Source organism: Chiloscyllium plagiosum, chromosome 4 (genome assembly GCF_004010195.1).
Source record: "Chiloscyllium plagiosum isolate BGI_BamShark_2017 chromosome 4, ASM401019v2, whole genome shotgun sequence".
In the NCBI taxonomy this organism is placed as follows: Eukaryota; Metazoa; Chordata; class Chondrichthyes; order Orectolobiformes; family Hemiscylliidae; genus Chiloscyllium; species Chiloscyllium plagiosum.
In genome coordinates, this window is record NC_057713.1 from 28,613,158 (window position 1) to 28,628,501 (window position 15,344).

At 41.0% G+C, this 15,344-nt stretch overlaps 1 protein-coding gene across 1 annotated transcript in view; it reads left to right on the forward strand.

The window, feature by feature from the left end:
- Positions 1-3,952: 3,952 nt before the first annotated feature.
- LOC122548910 (CMP-N-acetylneuraminate-beta-galactosamide-alpha-2,3-sialyltransferase 1-like) overlaps positions 3,953-15,344 on the forward strand; it is a 161,890-nt gene continuing 150,498 nt past the window's right edge. Inside the window, exon 1 of the mRNA XM_043687873.1 lies at positions 3,953-4,221. The gene's annotated coding sequence lies outside the window, so the exon portion shown is untranslated. The remainder of the gene's footprint in view (positions 4,222-15,344) is intronic.

Sequence of the window (15,344 nt, forward strand, 5' to 3'; positions counted from 1 at the left end):
AGGGAGACTTGGATAAACTGCAGAACTGGGCTGAAAGGTGGCAAGTGGAGTTCAATGCAGATAAGTGTGAGGTGATTCACTTTGGGAAGAATAACAGAAAGGCAGAATATTGGGTCAATGGAAAGATTCTTGGTAGTGTGGATGGACAGAGGGATCTTGGTGTCCATGTACATAGATCCCTGAAATTTGCCATCCAGGTTGGTAGTGCTGTTAAAAAGGCAGTAGGTGTGTTAGGTTTTATTGGTAGAGCGATTGAGTTCTGGAGCTGCAACAGTACAAATGCTAGTGCATTCTCACTTGGAAATTGTGTACAGTTCTGGTCGGCCCATTATCGGAAAGATGTGGAAACATCGGAAAAGGTGCAGAGGAGATTTACCAGGATGTTGCTTTGTCTGAAGCAAAGGTCTTATGAGGAAAGGCTGAGGGATTTGGGTCTGGTCTCATTGGAGAGAACAAGATTTAATAGAGACATACAAGATGATCAGAGGATTAGATGGGGTGGGCAGTGAGAGTCTTTTTCCTAGGATGATGATGTAAGGTTGTATGAGAGGGAGGGATGATAGATCTAAGACAGATGTCAGAGGCAGGTTCTTCACTCAGAGAGTGGTAAGGGCATGGAATGCCCTGTCTGCCTATGTAGTCAACTCAACCACATTAGGGAAATTTAAACAATCCTTGGATAACATATGGATAATGATGGGATAGTGTAGGGTGATGGCTTAGATTAGTTCACAGGTCTGAGCAACGTCGAGGGCCGAAGGTCCTGTTCTATATTTTATGTTCTAATGTACCTTTATGTTACTCACACCAGAAAGAGGGATCCATTCTCTACACCACATAGAGTTTAGCTTCTGCTCCCAGTGGTAAAAATCTGATAGCAGTTTCCTTGATTTGTCATTGTATAACTGAGCTTAGACTATCTCAGCTTCCCATACCACTTGCAGAGTTTTACCCAAACATTTCTGCACATAAACTTTAAGCTAAATTTCTTATATAGAGCTAACCTCTTTCTTAACCTCGAAATCAATCTACCTTTCTCACTGTTTTACACATCCAGCTTCAGTCAAGATCTCTTTCAAACTGTCCCAAACTGAAACGAAGAAGCTTTGTTCTGAGCTGTGGGTGTTTTCCCCAAGGCCAATAAAGAAATTTCAGATTCTTTTATCTGAGAACCTAATTCACTATTCTGTTTACTCATTCACAAACTCGCCCAATTTAAACAAATCTCTCATTCCTCTTCAGGGAGTTTCTCTTTAAATACTGGGTTTTAAAAGATGTGACCATGACTACAAAAATACTGACAATTATTAACTAAACCCATCTAGATATCACTAAGTGAAAAAAAAATCTTCCTTAAATTTCTTCCAAATCCCCTACCACTTACCCTAAATTTATGCCTCCTGGTTATTGATCTCTCGACTTAGGAGAAAATGTTTCATTTCTAACTACTCTATCTATGCCCTTTATAATTTTATACATCTCAATCAGGACCTGCCTTAGCCTTCTTTGCTATAATGAAAACAGCCCAAGCCTATCTAGTTTTAAAACAATATAGTTTTAAAGGCCATGATGGAGTTGTGTTGGAGAATTCTACCCCATTGTCTATATAATGATAAAGATAAAGGAGTTGGAGAGAGCATTTTAAATGGCTACTTGAGCTTCTTTAAGCATAATCTTGAACGGACGGTCAGGAAGAACACATCTGGAGATTACTTTGAACAGGACAGTAATGGAATTGAAAACCAATGAAATGGACCAAAGCAGGTATTCCCAGTTTGACAAGTGAAAAAACAGGTTTAAACCCCATTGGAAAAAAAGTGTTCACTACTGCAGCTGTGTAGAGCAGTTTGGTCACTTGCTCTGAAGTCATTTTAAGACATCTGGTGATGGATCAAACACCTGACGTAGAAGTTGGTTTCTGGGACGTCAAAGTGATCAGTATCATTGTGAATATGTACTATTGCTTAGTAGTGTAATAAAGGTGAAGCACTTTATTATGCCACACCAATGTCTTTGGAGAGATTCCACATCTGGTGGTTAGGAAGGCAATCCAACACTTGCATAATTTCCTGAGTCAATCTTTCCAGTGTAAGCATGTAAATCACTCAAAACCAATAATTAGAAAAATGCCAAATGACAAACTGCTGAGAGAAGTGTAAAAGCAGAAAGTGTGAAAAACTCCAAACAACTCATTTACCCAACCCTTGAAGCCCCAAATGGTGCAATTGGTGAAAGCCTGTACCGCTCTGATATGCAGCAGGACCTGGATGCCTTCATGAATGAACTGCAAAACATTAGTATACAGGTACTGCAAGTAATAAATAGAACTAATAAAATGTTATCATCTATCATGACAGGTATTGAGTACAAAAGTAGTGAAGTTATACTTCAATTACACAGGCAATGGTGAGATCACTTCCACAGTATTCTATATAGTATTGATCACCTCGTTTAAGGATGTATGTAAATTTGTTGGAAGCAGGTAAGAAAAGGTTTACCAGATTTATGGTATTATGAATGTCTTATGAGAAATGTTTGGACAGGCCAGGCTTGTATGTGCTGGTGGTCAGAAGAGACAGGGATGACTTGATCGAAATAAAAGATCCTGAGAGGTCTTGACAGCTGTGGAGAGGAAGCAGAGATGCATAACAAGGAAGGTCAAGGTTGCTTGAGATAAGCAGGAATGTGGATTTAGGGTTACTATCAAATCAGCAATGATTTCATTAAGTAACAGTGCAGGCTCAAGAAGCTGAATAGCCTACTCCTGATCCTATTTGTATATTCCAATGCCGCTACTCCAAATGTGGCAGACTGCAGATTGCACAACCTCAGAACTTTTTGAGCTGCTGTGAAAACAATTTATTCTCATTGTTGTGGTTCTGTTTGCTGAGCTGGGAATTTGTGTTGCAGACGTTTCGTCCCCTGTCTAGGTGACATCCTCAGTGCTTGGGAGCCTCCTGTGAAGCGCTTCTGTGATATTTTCTCCGGCATTTATAGTGGTTTGAATCTGACACTTCCGGTTGTCTGTTCCAGCTGTCCACTGCAGTAGCCGGTATATTGGGTCCAGATCGATATGCTTGTTGATTGAATCTGTAGATGAGTGCCATGCCTCTAGGAATTCCCTGGCTGTTCACTGTTTGGCTTGTCCTGTAATAGTAGTGTTGTCCCAGTCAAACTCATGTTGCTTGTCATCTTTCTGTGTGGCTACTAAGGATAGCTGGTCGTGTCGTTTCGTGGCTAGTTGGTGTTCATGGATGCGGATCGTTAGCTGTCTTCCTGTTTGTCCTATGTAGTGTTTTGTGCAGTCCTTGCATGGGATTTTGTACACTACATTGGTTTTGCTCATGCTGGGTATCGGGTCCTTCGTTCTGGTGAGTTGTTGTCTAAGAGTGGCTGTTGGTTTATGTGCTGTTATGAGTCCTAGTGGTCATAGTAGTCTGGCTGTCAGTTCAGAAATGCTCTTGATGTATGGTAGTGTGACTAGTCCTTTGGGTTGTGGCATGTCCTCATTCTCGTCCACATATCTGACCCAGAGTTTGGGTTGAATTTGCAGTAAGACTGTTTATTCTAATCTTTGCATTACAGCTTCTGCTATGTGTCCAGAGATGGGTGAGCCCATGGGTGTGCTGTTGATTTGTTCATATATTTGGTTGTTGAATGTGAAGTGTGTTGTGAGGCACAGTTCCAGTAGTTTTATTACTATTATAGGACAAGCCAAACAGAGAACGGCCAGGGAATTCCTAGAGGCATGGCACTCATCCACTGATTCAATTAACAAGCATATCGACCTGGACCTAATATACTGGCCACTGCAACGGAAAGCTGGAACGGAAACCGGAAGCGTCAGATTCAAACCACTATAAATGCCGGAGAAAATATCACAGAAGCGCTTCACAGGAGGCTCCCAAGCACTGAAGATGTCACCTAGATAGGGGACGAAACGTCTGCAACACAAATTCCCAGCTCGGCGAACAGAACCACAACAACGAGTACCCGAGCTACCAATCTTCGCACAAACTTTGAATTCATTCTCATACTTGACAAACAAATTAATAAGATGTTACTTCCCCCATCCTTCACACTGCCAGCGTGTATTGACCATCTCTAATAGCCCCGGAGAAGCTGATAATGACTTGTCTTCTTGAATCATTGCAATCTTTGCAGAGTCAATACACCACATTGCTGTTCGAAAGGGAGCCCCTGGACATTGACCCAGCAAAAGTGAGTGCACACAATGTAGTTAGAGGGCAGGATGGTGTGTAGCTTGGAGGGAACCTTGTAAGTGACGGTGTTCCCACAACAGATCTGTAGAGTTTATAGATTTGGAAGATGTTGTTGAAGATCCCTGAGTGAATTCCTGTAGTGCATCTAGTAGGTGATATTCACTGTTTCCATACTGCATCAGTGCTGATGGGAGTAAATGCTGAAAATGGCAAATGAATTGTCAATAATGCAAGTTGCTTTGTCATGAATGGTGTTGAGCTTCTTCAGTGTTATTGAAGTAGCACTCATCCAGAAAATCAAGTATTCTATCACAGTATAAACTGTATATTGTAGACGGTGGGCAGCTTAAGGGAGCAGTAAGATAATTAGTCACCACAGAATTCCTAGCTTTTAACCTGCTCTTGTAACTGCAGTATTTAAATAGCTGCTCCAGTTCAGTTTGTGGTCAATGATAATCCTAAAAGGCATTATAAGAGGCAGGTTCACTGATAGTAATGGCATTGAACACCAAGGGAAGATGATTAGATGGTTTTGTCTTTGTAGAGATAGTCATTGCTCAACACTGTGTGGCGTCAAAGTTATTTGCCACTTATCAGCCCATTCCTAGAATGTTGTGCAGGTTTTGCTGCCAGTGGACACAGATGCTTCAGTATTTGAAGAGTCATGAATGTTGCTGAATTATATGAAATCACAAATGAGCATCCTTTCTGACCTTAAGGTGAAGGAAAGGTCATTATTGAAGTACCTGAAGGTGGTTGAGCTTAGAACACAACTTTAAGGAATTACTGGGCTGATAAACTTCCAGCAGCTACAATCATCATTCCTTTGTGCCAGGTATGAACCCAACCAGTGGTGAGGTTTCTTCCTGACTCATTAATTCCAGCTTTGCTAGGATATCTTGATGCCAATGTTCAGTTAAATTCTGCTTTGCTTGGAATGCAGTTACTCATACCTCACTCTTGAGTTTAGCCTTTCTCTCCATGTTTGGAACAAAACTACATTAAGATCAGAAGCTAAATGGCAGCACAGAAACTCAGCATCAAATTATCTAATCAAGTGCTTTTGATGGCACTTTCAATTATCAGAACATGAAGGAAATTCTGCATATGCAGAATGACTCTGACCAATTTTTATAGATGCACCATAGAAAGCACCTTATTCGGATGCACATAGCTTGGTATGGCCATTGCTCTGCCCAAGACCACAAGAAATTACAGAGAGTGTGAATGCAGCCCAGTCCATCACGAAAAACGGCTTTCCTTCCATTCTTTCCATCAACACTTCTCATGTCCTTTAGAAAGCAGCCAACATAATCAAAGGCCCCTCTCAATCGTGTTATATTCTCTTTCACCTTCATCCATCAGGCAGAAGATCCAAAAGTTTGAAAGCATTTATCAACAGATTGAAGAACAACTTCTTCCCTAATTTTAAGAGACTTATGAACAAATCTGTCACATATTGAAGTTGATAATTCTCTGCATCTTCTCTGTAGCTGCAGCATTATACTTTACATTTTATTCTGTAACCAAATGTTATGTAAGAAATTATTTGTCTCATTAGAACGCAAAGCAATTCTTTTCACTGAATTGCGGTACATGTGACAATAATAAATAAAATCATTTCACTGATTATTGTGAATACAACGATGGGCAATTAATTAGGAACTGCCCTACATTTTCTGGGCAGAACATTGCTTTCTTTAATTTATATCAATGATTTGGATGTGAATATAGGATGCATAGTTATTAAATTTGCAAATGACACCAAAATTGGTGATGTTGTCATCAATGAAGAAGATTATCTCAGAGCACAATGGGACCTTGATCAGAAAAGTCAATAGGCTGAGGACTGGCAGATGGAGTTTAGCTTAGATAAATGTGAGGTGTTGCATTTTGGTAAGTCAAATCAAGGCAGAACATCTATAATGTGCGATTTGACCGGCAAGAAGTTATTGAATGTTTTGCAATTATGACTAATTGTGGATGCCAAATGTCATCAGCCTGACAGTAATGTTCTGAATGATTTCTGGACAGCTTGTGAGTGTGAGTGATACTGGGAGAAGTCTTTGGACTGTTGGAAGAGCAGGTTATGAGTGTATCCCTGTGGTAGAAATGCATGAATCCTGGCGAAAGTCAGTCTTTCTTTCACCAGTTCTGTAAGCTGCTGTCTTTAAGCAATAATTAAGAGAATGTAAAGTTAACGTACCAAATGTCTTGTGCTTCCTGCAACAAGGTGAAAGAACCTAGAGAAAGGAGATTGAAGACCATTACATCCTGGCAAACCAAAAGGAATATCTCAGTGGACTGTGAGGACTTGTGCTATTGAACTCTGTTTCCCAGTTTTTATTCTCCTCTTTGCCCATAAAGCTAATAGTTTTTTTGTGTTTATCAGTGCACTTTCCCAAGTGGGTCGAAACACCAGTGCTTTCAGCCATCTCTTGATATCATATGGAGTGGTTTAAATTAGTGGAAGAGTGGGCATCTGTGATTTTGTGGACCTCAGGAGGAAGTCAATGTCGATCTTCAACTTGGCACTACTTTCTGAAGGTAGATGCAAATTTTGATGAAGCTACTCCTTTAACAAGGTTATGTTGTCCTTGGTTTTCTTTTTCAGAGAGGTCATAAAAGAGGTCACAGACTCCAAGAAATCTAAGTTGAAGGGTTTTAGGGCCAGTTTGATTATAGCTAATAGATACTGCCCTAGGAAAAATGCTTTCAAGTTTAAAAAAATACACTTGTACAATGAAAGTGGAGTGGCCAGTTCTCCCAGCTCAGATGTTCTCTGGTTTGGTTTGGTTAGCAAGCAGTAGAGTATTTAAAAAGCTGCTGGACCTCATAGAAACAGGCTAATCTCCTCTCTCTCTGACAGCTCTCCTGTAAGACTCTGTGTTTGATTTTACCTTATGTGAAAAGGGGTGTTTATAGGGATTACTGCAAGTATTTGGAACAGCATTATTAAGTTAGTAGAGTCCGTTGGGTTTTTGGATAGATTAAGCTATTTGGTATTCTGTTTTCTTTTGTTTGTGTTTCATTCAGTAATCTTGTAAATAAATTCTGTTTTGTTTAAAATCATGTAGACCACTGGAGACCAGTGCAAATGACTGTCTTATGATCTAACTTCAAGATCAACATCATGACTGAAGTGTGATCGGAACATATCCCAGATGAAAAGATTTTTTTTTCCATAATCCCCTTTTGATTAGAAAATCCAAACTTTCCTCAGTCACACTTTCAAGGGAAATTTCATCCATCATTCTTTTACCATGAATGTTAATGATGACTTCCTTTGGGATTTATTGCTTTAGTGCACATTTCCCTGTTGATTCAGCTCAGTTGGCTGAATGGCTGGTGTGATGATGCTGCTCATTTTACAAGGTTGTGTTACCCTCAGTCTTTTTTTCAGAAGGTTCATCAACACAGAGACTCTGGGAGGTCTAGGCTTAAAGGGTATTAGGACCAATTTAAGACCATAAGACATAGGAGTGGAAGTAAGGCCATTTGGCCCATCAAGTACACTCCGCCATTTATTCATGGCTGATGGGCATTTCAGCTCCACTTACCCGCATTCTCCCCGTAGCCCTTAGTTCCTCCACTGCACTCCGCGACAATGAATTCCACAGGCCCATGACTCTCTGGCTGAAGAAATGTCTCCGCATTTCTGTTCTGAATTGACGCCCTCTAATTCTAAGGCTGTGCCCACGGGTCCTAGTCTCCTCGCCTAACGGAAACAATTCCTTAGAGTCCACCCTTTCCGAGCCATGTATTATCTTGTAAGTTTTTATTAGATCTCCCCTTAACCTTCTAAACTCCAATGAGTACAATCCCAGGATCCTCAGCCGTTCCTCGTATGTTAGACCTACCGTTCCAGGGATCATCCATGTGAATCTCCGCTGGACATGCTCCAGTGCCAGTATGTCCTTCCTGAGGTGTGGGGCCCAAAACTGGACACAGTACTCCAAATGGGGCCTAACCAGAGCTTTATAAAGTCTCAGTAGCACATCGCTGCTTTTATATTCCAACCCTCTTGAGATAAATGACAACATTGCATTCACTTTCTTAATCACGGGTTCAACCTGCATGTTTACCTTTAGAGAATCCTTGACTAACACTCCCAGATCCCTTTGTACTTTGGCTTTATGAATTTTCTCACCATTTAGAAAGTAGTCCATGCTTATATTCTTTTTTTCAAAGTGCAAGACCTCGCATTTGCTCACATTGAACTTCATCAGCCATTTCCTGGACCACTCTCCCAAACTGTCTAGATCCTTCTGCAGCCTCCCCACTTCCTCAGTACTACCTGCCTGTCCACCTATCTTCATATCATCGACAAACTTCGCTAGAATGCCCCCAGTGCCTTCATCCAGATCATTAATATATAACGTGAACAGCTGCGGCCCCAACACTGAACCCTGTGGGAGACCGCTTGTCACTGGCTGCCATTCTGAAAAAGAACCTCTTATCCCAAATTTGCATATAGCGAACAGATACTGCCTCAGGTAAAGGCTTTCAAGTTTTAAAAAGCACACTTGTACAATGAAAGGGGAATGGCCAGTTCTCCCAGCTCCTTTTGCCTCTGGTTTGGTTTGATTTTAGCAAGCAGTCGTTTTTTTAGGCTGCTGGTCCAAGAAGCAGCTACATGGAAAAAGGTGTTCCATGCTGAATTTCTCTGCTATCTCTCTCTCTCTCTCTCCTGCAGCACCCTATGTTGGATTTTTCCAAGGCATGTTTATGCAGATTGTTGCAGGAATTTTCATAGAATCCCTTTAGTATGGAAACAGGATATTTGGCCCAATAAGTCCACACTGACCCTCTAAAGAGTAACACCCAGATCCAGTCCCGTACCCTATTACTCTACATTTGCCCCTGACAATGCACCTAACCTACACATCTCTGAACCCTATGGGCAATTTAGCATGGCCAATTCACTTAAGCTGCACATCTTTGGACTACAGAACACCCGAAGAAAACCCACATAGACACAGGGAGAATGTGTTAACTACACACAATTGCCCAAAGCTGGAATCAAACCTGGGTCCCTGGCACTGTGGGGCAGCAGTGCTTACCATTGAGCCACTGTGCCATCGTTTGAACAGCATCATTAAGTTGGGATAATCTGTTGGGTTTTCGGATAGGTTATGTTATGCTGTATTCTGTTCTCTTTTGTTTGTGTTTCATTCAGCAATCTTGCAAATAAATTCTGTTTTGTTTAAAACAAAGGAGATGGGCCAGCTGCAACACTCCTGGAATATCCACATTACACCTGCTTAAAACAACTTGCAAAGTTAGGGTCTGGGCTAGTTTCTTGAAATGCTTTGAGGGGAGTCTGGCCTAGCCCATAACAGCTGAGGCTCTTTGCGGGATTTGTTCTATAGTTCCAAATTGGGTTAAGGATTGTTGGACTCAAAGGCAGCGAGTGGTAGGTGTTAGTGTCTTTTAGTCTGGATGTTGATTTGGTTGGTTTAAACAGTGCTTGGGATAGCAATGGCTCTTTCAGTCACCAAGAGCCTTCTTTGGGGGTTTTGCAAAAGGTGATTACATCCAAGCTGCTGGAATTAGCAGATAAGAGGGTGTTGGAGTTGCCTCCTTCCATAAGTAAAAGAGACATAATTACAGCAATAGCTCAGCATTTAAGTTTGCTGCAAACATCATCAGAATGTTTAGAGATAGCTAAAATTCAATTGAAAATGAAGCAGCTTGAGTTAGAAGCAAAAGACAAGGAAAGGACAACAGAAAAGAAACAGTTTGAATTGCAATTAAAAGTGGAGGAAAGAGAAAGAGAGGGAGAAAGAGAGAGAAATTGAGAGAGAGCAAAGGAAGAAAGAGAGTGAGTTTGGACTTCTCAAATTGGTCCTTAGATAGGAAAGTTTAAAACAATGGAGATGAAGGCTGAAGGTAAGCTTAGTGAGGAAGAGAGTGAGGATGAGCAAACCTATGGCAGCCAAAGGTCTGGTGAGAAACTGTTTAAATATATTCAAGCATTGCCTAAATTTGATGAGAAGGATGTGGAAACCTTTTTCATCTCATTTGAAAAGGTGACTAAACAAATGCGGTAGCCAGTGACCATGTGGGTTTTGTTGATCCAAACAAAACTTGTAGGTAGAGCTATCAGTATAAGAGGAGGTATCTGGGCTTTTGAGATGATGAAGAAAGCCATCTTAAGTACATATGAGCTTGTGCCAGACAACGTTTCAGGAATCTAAGCTACATTGAGTTTGAAAGGATCAAAGTGAGTAATTTTCATAGGCGGATAAGGGCATTACAAATAGAACAAACCTTTGACCCTCTTAATTAATTATTTTGAAGAAGTTCAAAAATTCACTTCCTGAAGTAGTGAGAACTCATGTGGAAGAGAAGAGATTTAAAATGGCAACATTTTATGTTTATGAGTTGGTCCATAACTCAATATTTGGTTTCCAAAATCAATTTAAATCATGAGGGATAGAAATTCGGGAAAAGAGAAATCCTCACATGGAAAGGGAAAGGTAGATCTCAGTAAAGACCATAAGGTAACTTACCACAGGGTAAAAAAAAACCTTGAAGGGTAAAGAGAAGTTAAAAAGCTCTGGTGTTTCCACTGCAATAAAATAGGCCACATGAAATCACAGTGTTGGTGGGTTTCAAACCTTAGAAAAGAGAGGGTCAATGTAGCCTTGCTGCAAAAAATACATCTAACCAATAAGGAGCACTTGAAGTTACAGCAGGGAGGGTTCAGATAGGTGTTTTTCTCATTCTTTAATTCAAAAAGTACAGGAATTGCTATACTCATCCAGAAGAGTCTCCCATTTTAACTGTTAGACCAAATTAAGGATGAATATGTGCGGTTTATGATTGGAGAAGGGTTAGCAGTGTGGCTGCTTACTCACTGAATTGCTAAAGAGAGACAAGAAGTTTCAGGGAACGGTGGAATGTCAGAAGGTGTTTGACAGCTTGAAATCTGTGTTAACCACTGCCCCAGTGTTAGCCACACACCTAATTACACAAAGCCATTCAAATTGGCTACCGATGCAAGTGATGTGGGTGTCAGTGTCGGGGCTGTGCTCTTCCAGAAGACAATGAGAAAATAGAAAGAACTACCAGGTATTTCTCCAGGAAATTGAACACTCATCAGCAGAATTATTCAACAGTAGAGAAGGAGACTTGGTGTTGGTGTTACAGCATTTCGATGTTCTTGGTACCAGTAACGTATCTGAGACAATCATATGCACAGATCATAACCCATTAAAATTTGTGGAGAAATTTAATGACAAAAATTTCCAAGCTGTTTAGATGGAGCTTGATGTTGCAGCCATTAAATTTGAAAATTGTGCATGTGGCATGACGAGAAAATATGATTGCTAATGCATTGTTGAGACTCGAATGAGAAATGGAGGCATTTGATGGCAGGAGTGAAACAGACTGAAACAGAATGTCATTGTGCATGTTTATCTGATTATTGGCAACGTAATGTATGTGTGTGTTATAGTGTACTAATGATTCAAGTTTAAGAGGTTTTAAAATGAAGCCATCTTTGGATATTGATGGTTCATTTTTTAAGGGGTAAAATATGATTATGCTGCTCCTTTAACGAGATTGTGTTGTCCAGAGTGCTTGCAAACACTGAGACTCCGGGAGGTCTAGGTTTGAAGGGTTTTAGGGCCAATTTGATTATAGCTAACTAACAGGTACTGCCTCAGACAAAAGGCTTGGTTTGGTTTTAGCAAGCTTTTGAGGCTGCTGGTCCATGAAACAAATACATATTCCATGCTGAATCTCTCTGCCATCTCTCTCTCTCTGCTGGAAGATCCTGTGTTGGATTTTACCTTTTTTGTCAAGGTGTGTTTATGGGGATTGTTGCAGGAATTTGGAGCAGCATCATTAAGTTGGGATAATCTGTTTGGTTTTCGAATAGGTTAAGTTACTCTATATTCTGTTCTCATTTGTTTGCATTTTATTCGGTAATCTTGCAAATAAATTCTGTATTGTTTAAAATGAAATAGTTGGGCCAGCTGCATCCCTCCTGGAAAGCCACTGTATACCTGCTTAAAACAACTAGCAAAATTAGGATCCAGGCTACTTTCTTGAAATGTTTTGAGGGGGTCTGGCCTGGTCCATAAAACTGGTTTGTGATGCAGTGTGATTCTAACAGTGTGCCTTCAATTCCTGCACTGGTTGAAGTTACTATGAAGGACCCTCCATCTCAACCTCCCCCCCCCCCCCCTCAGCTGAGGTGTGGTGACCTTCAGGATTAACCACCATCAGTTGTTGCTGTCTGATAAGGGAACAGTCCTCTGATCCAGGAGGAGAAAATGAGGACTGCAAATGTTGGAGATCAGAGTCAAGAGTGTGGTGCTGGAAAAGCACAGCAGGTCAGGGCTTCCGAGGAGCTGGGGAATCGATGTTTTGGGTTGAAGGGATTATGCCCGAAATGTCGATTCTCCTGCTCTTCGATGCTGCCTGACCAGCACCGCACTCTCGAGTCCTCAGATCTGGTAAAACTATGGTGATTTTACCTTTTTTTTCTCTTGAATATTGGCTTAAATTTTGTTCTGTTGGATTCACCTGATGGCACAATGGTAATTCTAAATTTTTGAGGTTAACTGTCTTCTTTAATGCTTTTGTTTCTTCAATTTTAATCATCATTAGATTGGCTGCCATGTCAAAGTTCATGGGAGTCTCATCCATGTACCTTTCTCATGGTGATGTTTGAATACAAATGGCTAAAATGCAAGGAGACTATCATCAAGTTATTCAGGAAGATGTGAGTGAAATCTTTCTACTGTGTCACAGCAAATATTGTTTCTGTTCACCTGGTACACCATATAAGGTTGGCTTTGAAAAGCTGCAGATACTAAATGAATTGATAATGTCAACACTTCTGTTAGCTAATACTGCCAAGTGACACAAAGCAAAAAGGGTCAAGTGCAGTTGAGATCAATCATCACCAAATGGAATTGCAACACAGGCTTTTGACTGAATGACCCATCCTTGCTCATGTGGAAGCATGTTGAATGAATAGTTCCTTCATCAAGGAAGGAACAAATAGACTGGGAAAGACCAAAGTCTCATTACTCAGTAATTGAAGATGACTGTTCATTTCTGTTCTAAATAAATGACCTCTTATTCCTTGGTAATGAAAAGCACTGAAAGTAGTGACTGTGATCTGAACCTTACAGTAGATGTAATTATTATAATTCTATGTATGTGGAAAGGATGTGGTTATAAGCAGGATATATAAATTGAGAGCTATGGTAAAATTTTGTTTTTTGCTCTGCGTAGACAGAGATGATAGCTGTCATAGTGATCTTTTGAGATTGCTATTGAGTGTATAATATTGACTATGCAACTACATTATATTGTAGATAGGAGGTGAGAGATAAAATAAGGCAAATGATCTTGATCATTGTTCACAACTAGCTGGGCCCAGCGCACCATTGTGGGTGGTGGGTTTCTTGCTTAAAACTAGGCTGGCTGGCTGGCATTCAGACTTGCACCGTCAGCTGTAGGAGTTGTTAGTATTTGTGTCTTTATGCTAAAAAGATTCAAGTCCGATTCCTGAAATAAGCACAAAGATGAACAGTATAGTTGTGGGGAAATACTGCATTCTTGAATGTGTTGTCTTTTCACAAGTGAAATAACTCTGCAGAGGCTGGTATCCTGACCCTTTATTTATAAGTGAAAAGTCATTGACTCTGGCACAGCCTCATTAGAGTCAATACCCAGACGATCAGGATCTCTGACACTGCTCTTTTTATCTGTCTGATCGGACCAGATTCACAACTCTAATCAGGAAACTCATACTCTGAGGTCCAACAACTGACCTTGTTACAATCACGAAAACCCTCCCACTCTGAGTTCAAAGGCAAAGGCAGATCATTTTTCTTGGAGAGCCTCCTGGGGTGTTTTAGCACTGGATCAGTATCCTCTGTCTCAGCATCTAATATGGGCAGCATGCAATGCATGAGAGCTTGCCTCTTACACCAGAACCACATGGATAGAAATGAACTCCCTACTTCTGCCAGAGAGAGCATCAATCCAGCTATATCCATCAGGTCCATTTCGGATTCAGAAGTCTCATCAACACTTGATGGAGAGCGTGAATACATGGGCTCCGGCAGCCTTTCCAATTGTTCTGAGGAGCAAAGCATGTTTTGTTCTTGCATCGTTTACAAGTTCCTGGTTTTCATCTGGTCTACAAGCTTGTTCAGAACCATTGCACCGACCTGAAATTTATACATCACTGGGCCTGACCTCACGTCCACCATGCCTCTTACCCATGCAGTGCAATTCCCGTTGTTCCTACACCAAACTTCATCCCGTGAAGTAAACTATCTCTCTCACTAAACAGAATCTTGTGTCCAGCACTGATGTTCCTGCTGCCATTTCACCCTTCCCCAAGGTTTGGGAAGATCAGGTTTAATTTGGTCTGGAGTCTTCTATCCATGACCAACTCTGCCAGTGCTATCCCTTTAGCTATATGTGGGTGGTCCTTTAATCAAATAAGAACTGTGACGGGGAGGTTATAGGCTGCTTCTTCAAGCCTGCCTTCAAAGTTTGGGGTGCTCTTTCTGCCAGGCTATTGGATGATGGATGGTGTAGAGCTGTTCTTATATGTCAAAAATCATTCCACTTTAGGAAATATTCAAATTCCCAGCAGGTAAGTGATGACCCATTATCTGTGATCAACATTTCTGGGAGCCTGTGTAATGAAAAAGATGCAACCGGTATTTCTATCGTCATCCCCATGTTTGATGAATGAACTTTATAAGGAGAAAGTGAGGACTGCAGATGCTGGAGATCAGAGCTTAAAAATGTGTTGCTGGAAAAGCGCAGCAGGTCAGGCAGCATCAAAGGAGCAAGAGAATTGACATTTCGGGCATAAGCCCTTCTTCAGGAAGAAGGGCTTATGCCCGAAACGTCGATTCTCCTGCTCTTTTGATGCTGCCTGACCTGCTGCACTTTTCCAGCAATACATTTTTAAGTGAATGAACTTTGTGCACATCTAACCACTTTGAGTGGGTGTCTACAATGACTAAGGACATTGATTCCATGAAAGAACCTGCATAGCCAATGTGTAAACAAATCCAAGGTTTACCCAAGCCATTCCCATGGATGTCGGACAGCTGCTGGCTGTCCTTGTTGGTA